The 20,765-nt window shown below is 42.3% G+C and overlaps 1 protein-coding gene across 4 annotated transcripts in view; it reads right to left on the reverse strand.

Moving 5' to 3' along the window:
* The window catches only part of SGCD (sarcoglycan delta), a 1,117,370-nt gene that overhangs the window by 579,559 nt on the left and 517,046 nt on the right, over positions 1–20,765 (reverse strand). The window lies entirely within an intron of this gene.

The raw sequence follows: 20,765 nt of genomic DNA on the forward strand, positions 1-20,765 counted from the left end.
AACACCTCTGTGCTGATATTGTATCAAACACGTAAGAGTATGTTAACCCAACTCCCTTTTACACAGTTTATCAACCTCGGGAGAGCGAATGGCTGAGTGGGCTCGCCAGGGTTTGTACCTATAATTATGGTAAGAAAGACACATCCTTGCAACAGATGCATTAGTCTAATGAACCTTTGTTTACGATTCAAGGATTTACCGCTGCAACAAAGGCTAATGTACTCCTCGACATTTTTGGTTCCTCATATTAGAACTAGCCTAAAGTGTTTTGTGCACTGTAAATTCTTGTCTGCTGCACATGGCCCTCTAAGCAGACCATATGTGGAACTTATCGCAAAGGTATTTTTGGTGCCATGCATGAAAAACAGACTGTGGTGCAAAACGCCATATGTTTTGCCATATGTTTTGCTTATCCCTCTGGTAAATCCATATGGGGTGCTCATCTGTTTCCTGCAAGAACGGAGGAAGCTATAAGCGCTCAGTGATCGAAGAATATTAGGAAATGATCAGGATCGGAGAATGGGGAGTAGAAGTTGGAGCTAAAAAATCCCTCAGGAATAGAAGAGCAGGGCTGTGACACTGAAGGGCACCCAAAGTTGAGAAATACCGACCATTCTCACTCAAAACAAACTAATCAGGCAAAATGGAGTGACACTCAAAGCGGGGAAATTGAGACTGCGCAACCTCAGAGCAAACCAATCTTGCAAAACGTAAGGGGGTTATTGACTATGGGTTTGCACGGGTGCTCGCATGGCACAAAGAGAAACAAAGCACTGTGTCAGTTTACTTACCATTATAAAAGCCTACCGGGAGCAGCGCAAAATTGGGCTGCGCCATGTCAGTGCCTGCACAATCCTTAGAAAATCTAGGTGTGACGCAGGAATAATCTTGGAACTAAAGCAATCCATGACTCGTGAGCCTCAGAGCAGGCCCCTGCAGCAGCACAGGGCCACTGTAAATATTGTTATAGTGCATTTTCTAATAAACTGCGCTGAAGCATCTGTTCCCAGACTCGTAGCCTGAAGTGATGACATCAGGTCGTTTACGCAAGCAGTTTGAAATAGCTCATTTTCTCTGAAAAGCATTGAACACGTGCATTAATGTACTAGTTCTGCTAGCAGCGCAAGCCAGATAGCTCTTAGCTTTCACAGAATAGTACAATTTACAAATTCTACGAAGGGTAAAATAGAAGTGCTAAGCTCTGTTTCATGTAAACTGTTCAAGGCTGGTACTTTACAGAGCTTCTCGAACATTCAACGACTGTAGGAATCTTAAAAGATCATAACTGAAGCAAATGAGGAATGGTTATTGGGACTCCTTGTAAATAGGGTGGTAATTTAGGTGAGACTAAGGTGGAGTGGCACGGTGTGTAATTTACTCACAAACCACTAAATCATACACCCATATTCCCAGGCGACTTTTTAACATTTTGGATGAGCCTTTTTCAATAAGAGTAAATGTAACTATACCATAATACACAAACGGGTAAAAAAAAAAACACAGAAGGAAACATAATGGGAGAAAGAAGTACAAAGATAAGTAAAAAGAAGAATAAAGTGAGGGGAAAATGATTATACGATGGGTGGATCCTAAAAAATGAGAAAGATGTACAGAGGTGTGCCTAATATGTAAAATAATAAGTGCCAGGGCTCTAGTCCGGAGGCCACTGCAGCTTGCACCGCTCCTAATAGCGCTGCCTATGACAGTACCAGCACAGCTACCATCCACCACACACTTAGCAGTGTGACAATTAAGACTATTCTAGCCCCCCCATAGCTACAAGAATGGCTTGTGCCACAGGTATTCATCATTTTAATGTATATTGAATCAACAAGTACATTTTGTTATTCTTTTCTCTAAAGTAGGGCAGTATGCTCCTTGGTGGCACTGTTTGACTAAGTGCTGGCGTTGACAAATAAGTGCCGGTGCTCAGAACCTGAAAGCACAGACTCAAATTAAGCACTGGGAAAAAGAAAATATATATAGGCCACCCATTGCGAGTTGGGTAGAGCCAAATTCGTTTATGGAAGCCAAAGTGGCCTGTCATTTTAACAACAGTTATTTCTGGGTGCGTGATCACCGGACTTTATTTTATTATTGGCCGGTAAACCCGTCCCGTCAAATTACTTTAGGCTTTGGTTGTAGCAGCAGCCAGGCCGCACCCCAAGACCATGCCTGGCGTCCAGTTCAGACAAAGGGAAAACATGCAATGACCCCTGACAGGAAACTTGTTCCCATTTCTTCCCATAACCATCCATGCCACTCACTCCCTGACTTCACCCCAAAAATGCATGCACCGAAACCCTAGCTCCCATTAACTGCATGCCCAGAGCAAGCAGTAAATAGGAGTGTTAAACCTCACAGAATTGGAAACCGCGTCCACACAGTGATTCCCCATCCTATAAGGTTTAACTCGTAATTGCATCACATTGGCGGGATGTTACCGCACTTTACCCGTAATTATAGGTGTGGAGTTTTCACCCTGCTAGTACTGTGCAACTTGTAATGATGGCCATAGAACAGAAAAACTATTCTAAAGCAACAAATCTGGAAAGAATATGCTTTTTGTTGATTATCTAAAGTACAAACACACTGAGAAAACCATGCTTGTTTTCCAGCAGGTGTCCAAGAGAGTGTTGGCCTTCTGTTTGGGAATTGGGGGGTGGTCATAGCTACAGATCTGAGGCCAGGGCCAGACTGGGAGCCCAAAGCAGCCCAGGCAATTTTTTGGGACCAGCTGGGGGGACAGGGCTTGTGTAAGCATAAAGTGTTACTTCTTAACAATCCAGGCTCCTAGCACTGATGCTTTTGTTACTGGGGCCAGATTTTGCAGGCCCCCCAGTAACAAAAACTTCCCCCACTGCTTCAAAACCACCCCCCACCTTGCCAGCCTCCCAGGCAAACGCTATGTCCAGGCCGGCCCTTTCTGAGGCCTTCAAAGCTTATCAGGGCACACCAGTAGCTAGGGTAAGCTGCCAAGTTATGTTATGGTGGTCACCTTCAGCCACAGACTAAAGACTAAAAACAAATCTCAGCTTACCTCTCTCTAATATGATTTCCTTAGGTCACACCCGCTCTAGGGTTGTCAAGTCGATATCAAGAGTTAGTAGATAGAAAATAGTTTTTATAAAATTGTTGTTTGTAAGTAAATTAGGCAGCTTCATATGTTGGATGTTTTAGTTCTATATTTCAAAAGGGAGAAAATAACGCTTTTTGTTGCTTTTCACAATTTTCTTCACTGGCATTTTTGTACAGGCAAGGCGGTTAAATACATGCCTGGTAGCAACCCTACCCCAACCTCAATGGCTACAAAAGGGCCTTCATTAAGATGTCAGTTGGTAAGCCTCCAACCACTCGTCGGAGGCTTACCGTTCAACACCATAGGTTTACAGTCCGACCGCCGAATTTCAATGTCGGCGGTCAGAGTGTAAACCGGCTGGGTTAATCCAACTGTATTCCAACTGGATCAAGGAGAAAGTTGGCCAGTTGAAAACCTATCATAATCCCTTATGGCCAGTATTTCCACCATCGGGATTTTGATGCCAGAAAGCAATTTAGGGGTCCCGCAGCAGGGCCCTCATCTCTCTGCAGCCTACAGTTGGGGGTTTGGAGGGGCACCTCTGATGCCCTTCTGAAAACCCCTGCACCGTCTGGCAGGCACCAAGCACACAGTGCAGGGATTAACAAAAACACCCATTTCTCTATGGGTGCTTAGCACACCACCTCCCATAGAGAAATGGGAGTTTGCGACTGCACCATGTACAGTTGCATCGTAACCTCAATGTGTACAACCGCCGACCAGCGGACAGAAGAAAAGTGAGGTCAGTCATCCCCCTTTTTGTTACCATTAAATTAGATATGTGAAATATGTATTTGAATCATAAACCAATAATTTCCTTTTTACTGAAGCATTTTTAAGAGATGCTCTTGTAAGTGAGGGACTGTCCAACTCTCTAGCCAAAGCACTGACTGCTATTAAGTGTTGTAGAGGGAATGCTATGTTGCTCAGTCTAACATGGTTTTCATTCCAAGATGGCACCAAATTTAGTCTCAATATGGTGGTAAATAAAACAAAGCTGTTAGGTCTGGCTTTAACATGTCACTACATGCAAAGAGAGGCAAGAACAAACACAACTTGTAGATGCCTGTGTTTGCCTGCACAAAAACATTCAAGCCAAACATATTGACTTTATCAATGGTTGTTTATCTTTTGCCCTTTTGCCTAGCTATTGTGTGGTTTGACTAAAAATCACAATGTTTAGAGGAGTAGTGAACCCATATTTTAGTAAAAGTGATGATTTAGTTTCACAATTCACGTTTTCACAATTTTAAATTTCGGTTTAGCAGCGTCTGCTACATTTCTGTAAGAAGCCGTATTCCTTTAAACTGTATTATTAATAATGTTAATTGCTGTCTGGTCTCAAATGAAAAATAATAGGGGTATTTGCGAGATGCTTTATTAACCTAATGAAACCTTTTATTTTTACTATCCTAAAGTATATTAGTATAGTATTGATCCGCTTCTAAAAAATATGAAAACACATGTATTCAAGGAACACCTGATCCACCATCAATATTAATTCAGACTGCTAAGTTTCTCACAAGGGATGGGAGGAGGGGGGAGGGGGAGCAGGCAATCTTTTCAGTAATAAGAGAAATGTATGTTCAACAAAAATCATCCCAAGCTACTAATAATATTAGTGTTGTAGTATTGATCACATCAGACAAGAAAACATTAGTGATCACCGTACTGCAGGTCCGCCTGCAGTAATGTACATAAAAAATGCTTTGTCATTTCGTAATCCCTCTACATTCGAAATACATATCACCCATAACTGCAATATCCATGGCACCAAGGTAATAATAAAAGTAATAAGTCTCCTCAACATTGCATAATTTATCACTTATATATGTGCATTAAATATATTTTTGAAATTGCGATTTCTAAAAATACACACCGTTTCATCCTAAATATTCACCTTTCAATTTTGAAAGCATAATTAATTAAACCAAGTAAAAGCTTCTAATTTAGTAGGCTGGCTGCACACGGAAGAGCTACTTCTAGGTTGTTTGAGATCTACCACTAGCTCACAAGCTACTCTCTGGAGAAGTCTATCTTAAAGCATCACTTGTCCTTTTAATGGACCTGGTCTCCTTTAAAAGATAAGATTCTGGTTTGGCAATGCAAATACCAGATGGGGATCTGCGGTCCCTCACAGGCCACCATTCTTGAATTTGCAGTGAATCGCTGGGTCCGTCATTGCAACATGCGTAATTAATATTCATTAGGCAGGTCATTTACAGTTCCTGGTGACTGGACAAATTGTGAAGTGACATGTTAGTAGTTCAAGTTCAGGAATTTGTATAGCGCACTACTCACCCAGAGGGTCTCAAGGCGCTTGAGGGAGGGTGGGTGCATTACTTATCGAATAGCCAGGTTTTTAGTTGCTTTCTGAAGGAGAGGTGGTTCTGTGTAAGTCGGCAGTATTAATCAATTATCGGGTATCTAGCGCTACAAGGTACTTGCGGTACTTCGTGCAGGCAGTGGCAGAGACGAGGCAGCAGACAGCATTCTAGGAGTCGGGCAGAGCGGGGAGCAGCGTGAGGGAGCGACCGCTTCTGTAATTGCAACACACATTGCACCCCTATTCCCAAACCAATCGGTGAGTAATTTTATACATTCTGGTTCATGAACAGGGAATTATACATGTGTCCATTAATGTTCAATGGCTTTGATAACCTTTATAAGAAAAGAAGTGATAGTGTCATTATAACAGCTGTATTACTCTACTTCAGGAAAAACAGGTTTGTGTAAAAAGTTGCAAATTAAAGGCTTGATTTAGAGGTTGTCAGACACAGTATTCTGGTTACAAATGTGACAGAGCACCCTGTACACCAAACCACCTCCCTACTGCCTTATTTAGAGATGGACAGGCCTCAAGTCTTCTGCCAACTGATCCCTCAACTGAAAGTTTTTTCTAGCACAGTGGGGGTCATTAGAGGAAGGACATCACACTGCCTGTCCTACTTAGAGGGGATGGTCTGATGCCTTTTTTAGGTCTCGCCTGGCGTAAGCAGCGCTCAGCGTTGCTCTCGCCATGCGAGGGCCTTTTGTAATCGATTCAGCCAAAGCTGAATATGCACGAGTACAGATGGACACACATGTGCACGAGCACATCGATGTGGACAGGCTGACGCCATTTTGTTTAAATTATAAGCACTAATGCTTGTTAGTCCCGCCCCCTTCCCGTTGTCTAGGAAGCAGGAGCCTTTGTAGACAGGTCAGCTGAGGACTCCCTTACTTCGGAGGATCATGCTTGGGTGTCCAGGCATATCTCTGGAGCGTGGTAGCGTGAACAGACCCGGGACTCCGATGCAATCTCTTGCCCCTGTGATTAGGGAAGGAGGAGGGTGGAGCCACGTACCCCAGTGTGCTCAACTGCCCGCCCCTTCCCGTTGCCTGCAGTCATTTAAGCACTAATGCTTGTTAGTCACGCCCTCTTCCGTTGTCTACAAAGGAGGAGCCTTCGTAGACAGGTCAGCTGAGGATGCCCTTACTTCGGGGGGGTCATGCTTGGGTGTCCAGGCATATCTCTGGAGTGCGGTAGCGTGAACCGACCCGGGTTCTCCTGCCCCTATGATTAGGGAACGAAGAGGGTGGAGCCACATACCCTGGTGTGCTCAACTGAAAGATGTCTCGCTACGTAAATGGCATAATGAGAACTTGGTTTGCACTAGGATCATGAGTCCCTAAACGTACCCTATAATGGATCTTCTTAATGACACATTCCAATGTCTCCTGTGGGTGTCTCTTCCTTTGCTTTATTCCCGATAACACAGATGTGACACTGTGGTAACGAAGCACACCGACCGCCTGGTGCACCAGATGAAACTCTAAGCAGGAGACACGGGGTGTGCAGTTCAGGTCCTACAAATGGCTCATGCAGAAAGGCCAATTTCACAAAAAATATTTACTGTGCGAGGAAGGGCGGGGATTTTTGCCAAGCATTGCCTAAGAACCACTTAGACCATTCCCCATCAAAAGCCACAATAAAAATCCCAAAAGCTTCTGAAGGCTGTGGCTGAGGTTCTGTGGAGGGGTTAAACAGCCATAATGGGCTTTTGTTGCTAAGAACCTCAAAAGACTACCTGGACACCGTTGGAAACCCACTCTGTGCAGGGGTTTCCAGCTCACCTTGTGATTTCGGCTCGCCACCTGGTGACAGCATGAAGAGAGCAGATATCATAGGACACAAGGTGGCACTGTGTGAGGTGGCTCTTGCCGCAAGCTTAGACCTGAAGCTCAGAAGTATAAACTATCCGAGCTAAAACTAAAAAGAAAAGAAAAAAAATTTAAAACTATAATAACTCAAAGAACAAGCATTGAAAATGCAATTGGTCTTGCCTTTGATTAAGTTAAAGCCATTTGCTTTGCTAATGGTATTATATAGCAAAGCAAATGGCTTTAATTTAATAAAAGGCAGGACCTATTCCATTTTTAATGCTTGTTTTCTGTTTGTCACGGCCAGGAAAAACCTGACAGTGAAGGACAGAAAAAGGCAATAATAATCGCCCACACCTTTGGAGAAAACTCCTTAGGTGTGGGGTTATTAGTTTTAGTTTTTAGTTTTAGTTTTCCAGAAACAAATTCAAGCTTTGACAGCTTGTTTCTAAAAAAACCTACAACTTGGGAAAAGTTTGGCGATTGGCCTTCAGAACAGACGGTGACTCTGCACCAAACTTTATGGAGCCTGATACTGCTGTGACAGTGCTGCCTTTCAATATTCAGAGATGATGACTGGGCCCGCAGTTATCTCTAAACCTGGAGGATAGAGCCATCAAAGTGGCAGAGGAAATACCCAGCGACATTGTAATGGACAGAGGGTGAACTGTCTGTCAAACCTTAAATAAGTGCCTCCTTTGATAAGTTTGGCCTTTTCCCATATTTATGTGAAAATGTAAACTTGCAAAGAAAAATGCTGTGGAGGTTTGTCATTATGCTTAAAAACTGCAAGATGTCACCTTTCAGAAAAAAAATAACCTGCTTGCAGTTTCCGTATTGGTGGGGTTTCATTAAAATAAAACTGATCTCATAATGTTGTCGAAAAGGCTCTTGGAAAGAGCAGGAAAACCTTGCGTGGGTGTAGGTGAACATTAAGCGAGAGGTTTTGCAGACTTCCTGAATATTGAAAATTGGCAACTTTTTAAAATGTTACAAAACTTGATGACAGAAAAACTTCACATGTCCCCGGTTCATAGTGCCTTTAGTAACTTAACATGGGGTCGTTCCATCAGTGATGTAATGGTAAAGTTTTCATATTTTCCCCAGACCCTCTTTTCTAAACTCCAGAAACTGCTGCTTTGAGTCAAGCACACATCTTGACTCGTAGCATCAAGTTGTAATCATAGAACAACTAGTACTCAGACAGATGTACACTAAAGAAAGACTTAAACTGCACCCTCCTCTTCTGTACCAGCAACCAGGTTAAGCATCAAATATCAGAGTATTATTATGACTGCGCTCATCCAGTTTCAGAAGGGAACGAGCAGCTGCCTCCTGACTCAGGCTCAGAAAATAAAGATGTCTGACCTTTACGTGACCCCATTTACTTCATCCGAAGCAGACTTCCTGGCAGTTAACCTGACAGCACCTTCAATTTGTCTTCATTTATTGAGTTAGTCTATTGCTCTTCCCGAAGCATTTGGAAAGCTACCTTTAAAGAAAGTACCATTTGGTCCTAGAGTTATGACCAAATACTTGATATTAATGTAATTTAGGGTTAGAGTTAGGAACAGTATTACAGTGATTAGTGTGGGATAGGCTTAGTGTTGGTAATAAAATGTTTGTATGAAATCAAATTGAAATAACATGTTTTACATATAACGTTCGAGTTAGAAAAAAGGCTACAATAAACCACATCATTTCAAGGTAACTGTCAGCCTTTGCAATAACCTTGTGCCGAAGACCTAACCCAAGTAAAATGCTAATAAAATAGGTCTAAAAAAAAGATCCAACTGAAATAATGTTCTTTTCTGTCTTCCACTGGTCACGCCAGTGGCCACATATACTAGAGGATGAGAGCGAGTGGCAGGCGCGGCTCAAGAGGATGGGGTAAGAGAGAGGACAGAGGCACAGCACCCCACAACATGTCTCTTCACTTCTGGGGGTAAAGACAGGGTGCAGGCTGTAATAGACCTTTCCAAGACAAAGAGAGACCTTAACCCCTTCTTCTTGCACCTGATAAATAATGATACCAGGAGGTACGTTACTTATAAAGTACTCTGAATAGCACCTATTGCAAGCTTGACTCATAACATGGGGCATAACATGCATGGTGTTGTGCTTAAAGGTTGACTTGCCAAAATACATTAGGGTGTGTGATTTTTATTGAAAAATGTGTCATTCTGATATGTGTAGTAGCAAGACCTACCACCCAACTCATAATCCCAGCCTAAATAACTTGTCATTCAAACACTGAACATAATTTGCAATGGCACGGTCATATACATTACCAGAATACATGTATGTCCAGCTTTTAGTGCTTTGGTAAGATACTCAGAATCCTGAAAGCTAAACATAAAGATGCATACAAAATCTTCTGAGATATACCTATATACATACACCTTTCTCTGTGGTAGAAAAACTATCTCAAGCTATGTCACTAAACTCTCTCTCGTGGAAGAGGAATATGGTTTCTGATTGACAGAAGTAAACTGAAATCATGGAGCATCATTAACATCTTATGATTTCTTCAATTTAGTAATGTATGGGCATATTGGAATTCCAATACCTTGCCCTCTTGTGTATAAGAATTGTATGTGTAAGAAATATTCTTCAACCATAGTCCTGTTCCGTAACTGTAAGTTTAACGGAACACATTAACACCAGTCTTTAAAGCTCAAGCACGTGCAAAAATAGTTCAAAGTTTATTTCTAAATCACACTTGACTTCAGGAAACTTTTCTGAGAGCCAAAATGTTAACGCGACAATTCTTAAAGATCTAAATGCATTCACAATTGAAAACCAACAGCAGATGCTCCTGGAGCCAAGATTACCTAGCAAGGATGCCAAGCACCACGACGGAAGTTATACCTGAGGATCAAAGATGGCCGTTATCTCTATGGACACGTCTGTGACACAGATCACCGCACTATGTGACTTGTCCGCAATGTGCATGCAGTTTGAATCCAGCCAGCATTCACAATCTGAACTGACCACATATCTGTGCATTGCTTTAAGAGTTTACATTAATGCAGAGACACAATTATTTATGCTTTAATAATCAAAGAACATAACTTTATGTAGTGCAGCAAAGTATTTTCACGTAGCATTTCTGGCTTAAACTACAGAATGGACACATTCAGTGAACATCCAATATGGTCAGTGGCGGCTCCCCTACTCATGCAGAACAATTTTGCCCCACCGCTGAAAAGGAAAAAGAAAATGACAAAAACGTATCGTTATTATCATTTTATTTTTCCTATTGCAGTCTATTTCAAGCGGGACGGGGCTGGCCAGAGCAGGGGAGAAGTTGATTGAATTCCCTGAGTGCGCATGACTGCTTGGCCAACAATCTTGAGGACCTGCCAAGAGGGCCGGCCAAGCAGTCATGCGCACTGTGCATATACCCCACAAGGATGTAATGCACAGACTGGTGGGGAACATGCACAGGTTCCCTGTGCCTGTCTGAGTGCCAATCCACAGCACTCCGATCTATCATAACGCTGCATTGCAGCAGCGTGATTGGCTTAGGGGAGCCTGGGAGCCCGGCTGCTTCCCACTGCTTCCTGCTGCCGGGACTAGAGACAGGAAGGAAGAAGAGGATGGATAGAGGTGGGGGCCATAAGTGATTTTTTTCTTCTTAATCTCCTACACTCTACCGGTAGCAGCCGCTACTGAATATGGTTCTAAAAATCAGTTAAATGTTTTAGAAAAGGCCTCCTGTATTATTCAAGATTAACAGTTTTCACTGTTTTACTCATGATAGTTTCTAATTCTAATAATGGAATTGACACAATTGTATTTGTGGTGATAACTGCTAAATGCAGTGAATGGTGCATGATTCATCTTGTTTAGAAAATAATTATCACTTTCTTCCCCTCAGTGACATGGTCTCCAGGTACTGCTTCTTTGAACACAAACCTGACTCGGCGGTAAGTGGACCTCCATGCACCCTGGCAGTAATTTACTTTAACTTATTTAATGTAATTATTTTTAAGGTTAGCTTAACAAATAACTTATTAAACATGATTACATTTAATTTTAATTCAATCATTTATGTTGAATTATTTTCGTACTTGAATTAAGTAGATTAAATATAGTTTCAGGGTTAAAGGTAATAATATTTTAGAAATTAAAAGAATTTGATTTATTTGAATTTAGTTATGGTTAGCATTGGAAGCAGGTGTGCAAATATTTTAATTATTTACAAAACAAAGGCATTTAATTTAATTTAGGGTTAGAATAAGGGTTGGCCTTATGGGAACGTTTAGGGATGGGAAAAAAGTATTGGTAGAATGAAGTAAAACAACGTAGGAAGGTCAGTTCAAGATTAAGGATAGGTGGACAAAATTAAGGTAGGTCGATGTAAAGGTGGAGGTACAAGTATACATAAGTAAAGGTAATACATTCAAATGCAAAAAAGTGAATTTCATTGAGAGTGAACATTACATTGCAGTCCACAATAGATGCACAGTCATAATCCAGTCTGGATTCAATAAAAGTGCAGATGTGAGACGGTCAAATGGAAAGATTTCATTTTAACATGTTCTAGAGACTGAAGTGGCTACTGAAGGCTGCTTCAATCTGGTGTCAACAGTGAAAAACAAGCACTGGCAAAGCCAATAGGTCTCGCCTATTAAAGCAATTAGCTTGAGCAATATTTTCTAGCCATGTTGTACAGCAGCACAGATGCTTTGCATTGCGGCCTTGACTAATTTTAAAGTGATATAACGCAGCCAGGGCTAATGCTTTAAAAAAAAGTTCAATAGCCCTGGTAGCATCGTAGTCCAATTTTTTTATTAATATACTTTTAGACTTACTGCACAGCAGCCACACTGCTATGCAGCAAGGTTACAAATCTTTGCCAAAGTTGGCAATGCCCATGCTGTACAACAGGATCAAAAGGCAATGGCAGAGCCAATAGTCTCAAAGGCGAGACCTAGTGGATTTGCCAATGCTTTGCTAAGTCTCAGCTTAACACTCCTGTGATTCCAAACAAATCAGTTAATCTCCTCATGCAAAATAAAATTATATATACACCATTTGACAAAAAGTTGTTTTTTTTAACCAATTTTATGGGTTTTATCAGGGTATTGCATAAAAACAGTAAAACCATTCAGATCTTCATTATTTACCTATGTTTAGTGGTCCTACTATGGTCTTTGTACAACAAGTGCAACATAACAAAGCCAACAGCAGTAATTGGTCCAATACAATAACAGTGAAAAATATTCAACTTGAAGTCATGACAGTTCACAGATTCAAATGTATAGATTCCGAATTGTATGCGCCAATTAATGCCCACCCAAGTGTCCTCCCACACGCACCCGCAACCCCATGCAGAAGGTGCATTATTTAAGCTCAAGGTGGGAGGTGCTAATCTCCCAGAATGGTCAGCCACTAGAACGCTATCTCCTCTCAGTCAGGGAGATCTGCCTGAAACTCCTGTAACTCATATAACAAATTGTCCTAAAACGCAGGTATGGGGTTTCTGCATAGTAGCGTCAGCGCTACTGATTCCTCCCTGCCCCATTTAATTGTCGGCGTGCACCAGTGTCCCAGTCCAGGTAACAAGTTGGCGTTCCAATGCATGGCAATACACCTGCGGACTATGAGTAATGGCAAGTCTATAATACGATTCACAGTGCCTCCAGGCTTCCTTTACTTAAACAGTCCCAATCCCCAGACTCTAGATGCCATGGTGAAGAGGTCTTCACACCCTCTAATGCCAGATAGGGCATCCACGACCTCTCTCAATAAATTTGCTGCCACTGGACAACTCCAAAACATATGTGAGATATCTGCATCAGACTCCTGACCCCGATGGCAATTTAGAAGGAAACCCAAATATTCTTTGTAACCTTGCCGGGGTGATATAGGTCCAATGTAAAATGTTATTTTGGATAAATGAAACATAGCATTGCGAGAAAGTTTGCGCGGGCAAAGCAGTATCATATGCCATTCCTCCTGTATCATGGCTCGGCTTAGATCTTGTTCCAAGCACCTACGTGTTTGTAGGAAGGGGGTCTTGTAATGAATATGCCCGGGTAATGAACCGGTGGCCCCCAGCTACTGTGTGTAACGTGTGAACAAGAGGGTGTTGCTCTGGCTCCGTGTCAACAATCTGCCATAGTCGCCCATCTCGGCCACCAGCCGAGCATAGGCAAAGAAATGACCCGCTGGCAAGCCGCAGTCCGTCTGTAGTTGTTCTTAAGGGATGAGCGTGCCGTTTTGAAACAGCACAGAAAGAAAGCAGTTGCGTCCATGTCTTAGTGAAAATAAGTTTGGAAGCAGATAACATCTGTTGTCACAATAAAAGCAGATAACATCTGCTGTCACAATAAACATTCATTTAAAAGGGGAAAAGGATTCTTTGTAGTGTGTGGGGCATAGTAAAACAGAACTACAAATGGCAAGAGATTTAACAAGGATGACAGGGTAAAGTAAAAAAAATAAAAGTAGTACCTCAATCTCAGTGCGATGAGCAGAAGGACAGCAATTAAGCTGAAGCAATCAGTACTTTGCCCATGCTCCAGTCGAAAAAAAGAAATTCAAACAATCAAACAGGGATTTGTGAAGCACACTACTTACTTGCGAGGGACTCAAGGCGCTGGGGGGGGGGGGGGGGTCGTGCAGCTCTATTCAGCCAAAGAGCCAGGTCTTGAGGCTTTTCCTGAAGGCATGCAGAGTGGGGGAACGTCTGAAGTTGAGCGGGAGCTCGTTCCATGTCTTAGTCAAGTTGTAGGAGTAGGCTCTTGCACTCGTTCTGGCTCTGCAGATGCACAGGGTATCGACAAGGGTGTGCTTGGTGGAGCAGAGGTTTCTCTTCGGTATATGGAAGGTGCCTTTCGCTGAGGTATTGGGGTCCGGTGATGTGGAGGGATTTGTAGGCATGATGAGTAGCTGGAAGGTTACTCTTCTCTCGACGGGGAGCTAGTGGAGCTCTCGTAGGTGCTGGGTGATGTGGTCGTGTCAAGGTATGCTAAGGACGAGTCTGCCAGCGGTGTTCTGGATGGTCTGGAGTTTTCAGAGGAGGGATTCATTGATTCAGGCGTAGTGCACATTTCCATAGTCCAGTCTACTGGTTATAAGTACGTGGGGGTTGGCCTTTCTGTGAAGACAACATGCACTGACCAATTAGAAGGCAGCAAATAAGAGGGAAAATTAAGCCAACTAATTTTGTGCACAATATTTCTCACCAACCTAAGAGCACCCACACCTTTTTTTAAACTTGGGGGCCACAGGAAACCCCTAAGGGCCAGTTGCACCTACCAGTTCCCCTGCCAGCACCCACTAAGGGTGCTGGCAGGAGCTGGCATTTTTTTGTGCAGGGCATCCGCGGTCCTCATGAAGGCTCAAAGAGGGTGCATGCCTCTCTTGCTAAAAAACAACAATGTGCCATCCCACCGGGCCATGGCATACCCCAGGTTTTCTTTTTTTAAAGTGGAAATTCACGGATTTGTGTCTTTTTTTTTTTAAATGCCATTTTTACCCCCTCCCCACGAGGCTTACCATGCCCCCCTTTGAGTTTTTCAATGTGCCGTCCCTGCGGACCATGGCCCGCCTCAGGTTTTTTTTTAGAGTGGAAAACCACAGATCTGTAGCACTGATTATTTTTTTGAATGCCGGTTTTTACCCCTCCCCACAAGGCGTAGGGGGGGCACAGTATCCCTACTGTGCCTCCCTATATGTTTTTTTAATCACTTTTTTCTAGGACAGGGGACTGAGTCCCTGAGTACTAAAATGTCTGCAGCCAATTGTTTTTTGATATGGTGGTAGTCAATCAGATCATATCTGATGATCTGTTTGCTCTGTGGATCTTCCGTGGTGTGAAATATCAGTACATTTTTTGTCTAATTTCTGAACAGATACACCAAATCACAAAAAGGATATTTTCTTTCTGCTATATTTGGTGTTTTTCCGTACTGCAGTTATTGTGGCATTACTGTCCAATGTTCCTATGCAAAAATGAATACGGAAAGCACATTTTGGGACCCCCCCTTTTTCTTGGCTCCGGCTTGACGAATCACCCCAAAACTTTCCAGGGAGGAGCCTTGGTGGATGAGACTTTTTTGGGAAAAATGCTTTTCTTATGGAAATGTGGTCCTAACTATAACTAATTATAACTACCTAGTGGTGACCGCCACTGTGTATGGATTCATATAGATATGTATGGTGTGGTATCCCCTGACTTTTGCCTTCTGACCTCCTTTTTTGACTGTGTGCTGAAATTCGTATTCAGTGGCTTAGGACACTATGCTCTTTTTCCCTGCTAACCAGTGCTAAAGTGCATGTGCTCTGTGTCTTAAATGTAATGCCATTTGGTCTCTCCCTGATTGCATATTTGATTTACTGAACCCTCCCTAGTACATTGCACTACATGTGTCCAGGGCCTGTAACTCAAATGCTACTAGTAGGCATACATCATTGATCGTGCCACCCACATGAGTAGCCCTTCAAACATGTCTCACACGTGCCACTGCAGAACCTGCATGTGCAGTTTTAAACTATAAGAACAAAACGGGTAGAGTGAGGGTCCTAGGGAAGGTTTAAAGACCGAGCACAGTTACGATCCACAAATTGCACAACATAATAAAACACAAAGTAACTGTGGGTCTAGATAGACAGGTTGTTAAAAAGTGTCTGACCACCAACTCAATCCCAACTAAAGCATAATCTCAAAAGATAAGTGTGTAAAAGTACCCATCAGTTATCATTCGGTGCCGCCCTTGTCAACACTTTTAAACTGGCATTTTGACCAGACAAGATAACCTATTTGTCAGGTTTAAACCTTCCTTTATATTATACATAGGTCGCCCCTAGAGGAGGTAGTAAAATATTTTTAAATTAGTTTTTTTCTACAGCATAGACTATCTCTCTTATAGGTTAAAATCGGGGCTGCCTTGTAACATTTTACAAGTGCAGCTTTCAATTGTGAAAAGGTAGGAAAAGTAAGTTTGGTGCCTCTGGACTCACAAGTTAAAAAAAACCTTTAGTGGAGTTGGTTTTAAATTGCAGGTCTAAAAATGCCAATTTTTGAAAGTTGGAATTTAGTACTTTAACCATTCTGTGCCTTCTCCTGGTCTCTGGAATACACGTCTGGGTTGGGTGTTAGCTGGGCTTTGTGCATTCCCTTTAGACAGTCACACACAAAGGGAGCTGAGGTCTGCCACTCGCACCCTGATGACCCATCACCAGTCAGATGGCTCTTCCTAATGTAGAGTGAGCGGGAGGAGCCGATACAAAGATTTGCTTACCCCCCTGTAGTGAGTCTGGAATCAGGGTGGGACAGGACATGGTTTTGTGCACTACAAAGACATTTCTTTGAAGTCTCCCTAGTTCAAAGGCTAAAATGGGTATAAGTACTGGACCTTTAACACCTTATACAGAGAACACTTCTGGAACTAAGGATATTCTTCCAGGAAGAAGAGAGGGTGTGCTGCCAGAGGGACTGCCACTTTGCTGCCTGCTTTGTTGTGTTAGCCTACTGCCGACTACTTCTTACCAGGTAGTGAGAGGACTGGACTTGACTCTCTACATCCTGAATCTCTAAAGGTTCTCCAAGGGATTGTTGGGCTTGCCTCCTGTTTCTGAAATCTCAGGGATATAAAAGACTTCACCTGCATCTTGCTACCAGCACTCCCTCTGGTGAGACTTCTGCTCTGCCAAGTGGTGCCAAATCCAGTCCTAGGCCCTTGTAAGTGATTGTTTAGTGTTATAACCCAAGAAACCAACGCATAGGCACTGATGCATCGATTGGAACCTGCACATTTATCTGCGATATCAACGCATCACTGTTGCCCCAATTTCAGGAAGAGCGAATTGCCTGTGACAGCGAAGCATCCCCTCCTTTGCTAAATGCATCATCTAAGATCTTTGACGCATCCAAGGTACTTCCAGCAGGTCTACTTGACTCCTGTATCTTGCCCATAGCACAGGTAAACTTTTAGTGTGTACTACACTTACCCTGACTAGGATTGGGGTTCCTGCTTGGACAGGGTGCATATCGCTGCCAACCAGAAACCCAGTTTCTAATAGATAGATAGATAGATAGATAGATAGATAGATAGATAGATAGATAGATAGATAGATAGATAGATAGATAGATAGATGCATACTGCTGCCAACTAGAACCCCAGTTTCTAATAGATAGATAGATAGATAGATAGAGACATAGACAGATACATAGATAGATAGATAGATAATTTTAGGGGTTAGGATTGGGTAGTGGTAAAAGGCGGTGAGGGTATTTTTTTATTTTATGGTTTATGGGTGGGTTGTGGGCAGTCTGATAAGGGTAAATTTAGGTTGGGGTGGGCAGTGGTATAGGTGGTAAGGGTAGTTTTAGGGTTTAGCGTTGGATAGTGGTAAACAATGGTAAGGGTATTTTTAGTGTTTAAGGGTGGGTAGTGGAAAATGGCTAGTAAGGGTAATTTTAGGGTTTAGCGGTGGGTAGTGGTAAAGGACGGTAAGGTTAAATTTAAGGATTAGGAGTGGGTAGTGGTAAAGTATGTTAAGGGCAATATAAGTGTTTAGGGGTGGGGATGTTATGGATCATTTTAGGGTAGTAATGGCAATTTAAACAAAGGATGGTTTGCCAGTTTTCCCCCTAAAAAAAGACAAAAAATAATTGTAAAATAAATTGGAAAAAATTCTATATATAGTTTTTTACTTACCTTAAATATATTTACCATGCATGGTAAAGTCATGCGCAGTAAAGGAAAATGTGTGATAAAGGCTGCGTTGTAAAGGCATGTGTGGTAAACTCATGTGTGCTAATGCTTTATAACCCAGCCTGTCACATAGTAGAATGCATCAACAGTAGTGAAAATGCTTAAAGAGTAGGCTGTAGTATTGAGTCCGCCCTGACGTGGGATTTGAGCATTCTTCCACAGCACATACCACTAAATACCTGCTCTTGAGTGAGTGAACTGCAAGCCTGGGCCAACCACAACCCACACAGCAAGCATAAACCTGGGATTTATTTTTCATACTGACCTCTCCTTCATCTCGTAAATCAATGTGGTGGGCAACTACATTTACTGTGGAAAATTCTGCCACTTCTCTGGATAAATCCTTGTGGACAGCTGCTGTCACCCTTGAGGTCTCCCACCCAAGCTACTACAGCAGCATAATCTGCACCACCCATCTTAAAAAACTCATCTAAAAACAAAAAAGATTGAATATGATCAGCCAGAGTGGAAGACATGAGTATGATTTGCCATCTCTGGTGTCTCTCAAATAGCTGTCACTGGGGTCAAGGATTCAATTCTTAACTTTCAATGTCATGCACAAAACTTACAAAGTGTCTTCCACTAGCTAACATCTCACTGGAACTTGTAAATGACACCTTTTCACCTGATCTACCAGTACTATTTCAAGAGCTGTTCAATAACGTGAGCACTAGTCACATGGCCATGGGTAGTGAATGAGGAAATCCAGGTTTTGGATCAGTAATTCCACCCTCTAAACTCATTCTGCACCCAATTCATTATTCTCCTTCTGTTTGTCAACCTACAGATGTGATGTGGCCAAGGTGGCGCGTGGCACTGTAAAATACTGAAAGAAATTAAAGAAAAAAATAAAAATGATAGTGCATTATTTTAAATGCTGGTAATAAAATTTACCAAGCTCACAGGTGTCAGTGTTTCACCTACCTGGTCCACATTTAGTCTAAAAAAAAACAAGGAAAATTGGGCCACTTTATGCATTTAACAGCTATATCACCAAGACAACGCGGGCACTCCTGATATTTTTTAGAACAAATCGCTCTGCAAACACGTGTTTTCAATATGAGAACATTGAATGATTCTAGTTTAGTGCCAACATGTTCTTCTTTTAATTAAACATAATTGCTGCTAAAATTTAAATGGTGTGCTGCTACAATTTCATTTTTTTTGCTGCGATGTTTTGCAGTCATCGCTTCCACATCTCAGGGGACATAAATGGTGTTATAGAAACAGTGAACTTTTTTTAGATGGTAACCATCAGAGACATTTTTGCAATGGCGAATGCTGTCACATTAGTGTAACATTCGGCTAATTTTCCCCAGCGTGACTTCACACAGAAAATATTAATAACTTATTTGTGGTCTCAGCTGATTTGGTGGTTTAGGGAGACAGTCTGCTAAAATGTTTCACTTATAGCCGTAGATTTAAGATCGCAGCCAAACGCTACGTTTGAATGTTAAGTGTGTCTACATTATAAATGATTCATTAGGTTAGACATTTAAAGATATGCTTTATGTTGTTTTATGTAGGGCAATTTTGTTGAAGTCAAAGCTGTCAATGCCTTGATCTTATGGCAGTGAGATGGATGTTTGGTGCCCTTAGGATGTGTATAGCACGCCTTCTGCTAGTGGCATGGCCATGGCCTCAAAGAGCTGGAGCTCGGGCGAGAGCCATGATACAGGCTTCTGGTTAATGATCAACAGCTGGGCTTGTTACACCCTGCCACAATGTGGCGCTGTCTGGCTAATTTAGAGATGACCACAACAACAGTTAATTATTAATTTAATATACATTAAGAATGACTATTACCAGTCGTCCAAGCCATTCTTATAGATCTGGGGGCCTGAAATAGTTAGAATTGTCACACTGGTAGTGTGATAGTAGTTGTGCTGTTACTATCATTAGCAGCATGACGGGGCAGTGTGTGGTGTAAGCTGTAGTGACCTCCTGATGAGAGCCCTGGCACTTATATGTTTGCAAATCAAGCCCTGCTGGCACGCATTTTTGGAAACCGTCACTTACCTTTCTTCATCAGACATCCCCCGAGAGCAAGAGAGGGAGAAACACACCGGCAACGGGCAAGAAGGAGGAAGAGAAAGACGGAAAATCTTTCGCCAAGGGAGAAAGCAGGAACCTGCAAGAGTGAGTTAAAGGGGCCGGGAGAGTCTGGAAGTGGACTAAAGAGGCTTGTAGTGGATTCACTTGTCTGCAGCCATGGTTTCCAGAGCCCTGACAATTAATAGCGCTGGCCTGGCTGCTTAGTAATGCTTTGGGCACCAGTACTCATAAAAAAAAAAAATAAGCACTATAATTTAGGTATGTAGCATCTTAAAGGATTCACTTTGTACATTGCCTAGCATGAAACACGAACCTGAGGTAGCGGGTATGGTGCATGGTTAGCAGTCCACCATATTCCTTTATCAAGACCAGCTTTAGAATGATGGGTAGGTGTTGGTTCAGCGTGTTACTTGTTGCTGTGCAGTGTAATATTGTTTTGTGAAAGATGGGCTACTGTTCGTCGTCTAATTTAATCCAACAATATGATGCATCTGAACTGCCTTGATGTGGATACATTGTTCTAGCTAATATTTTTAGTTGGAGCTTGTGAATGTTAATATAGTTCTGTTGTGTGCTCGTTGATACCCAATATTGGCCTCCATTAAAAGTGTTGTTTCAGTTTTAAGAGTTACCAGCCCCTTCGAAATTAGCCCAGAGATCACTGTGCAACCTGAAAATTTCACCCAGAGACTCCTCATGCTAAAAGCAGGTATTGTCTTTGGGTGAAATATCAGGTGTGAGATAAGGAATAACCA

This window comes from Lissotriton vulgaris, chromosome 7 (genome assembly GCF_964263255.1).
Source record: "Lissotriton vulgaris chromosome 7, aLisVul1.2, whole genome shotgun sequence".
Classification (NCBI taxonomy): domain Eukaryota; kingdom Metazoa; phylum Chordata; class Amphibia; order Caudata; family Salamandridae; genus Lissotriton; species Lissotriton vulgaris.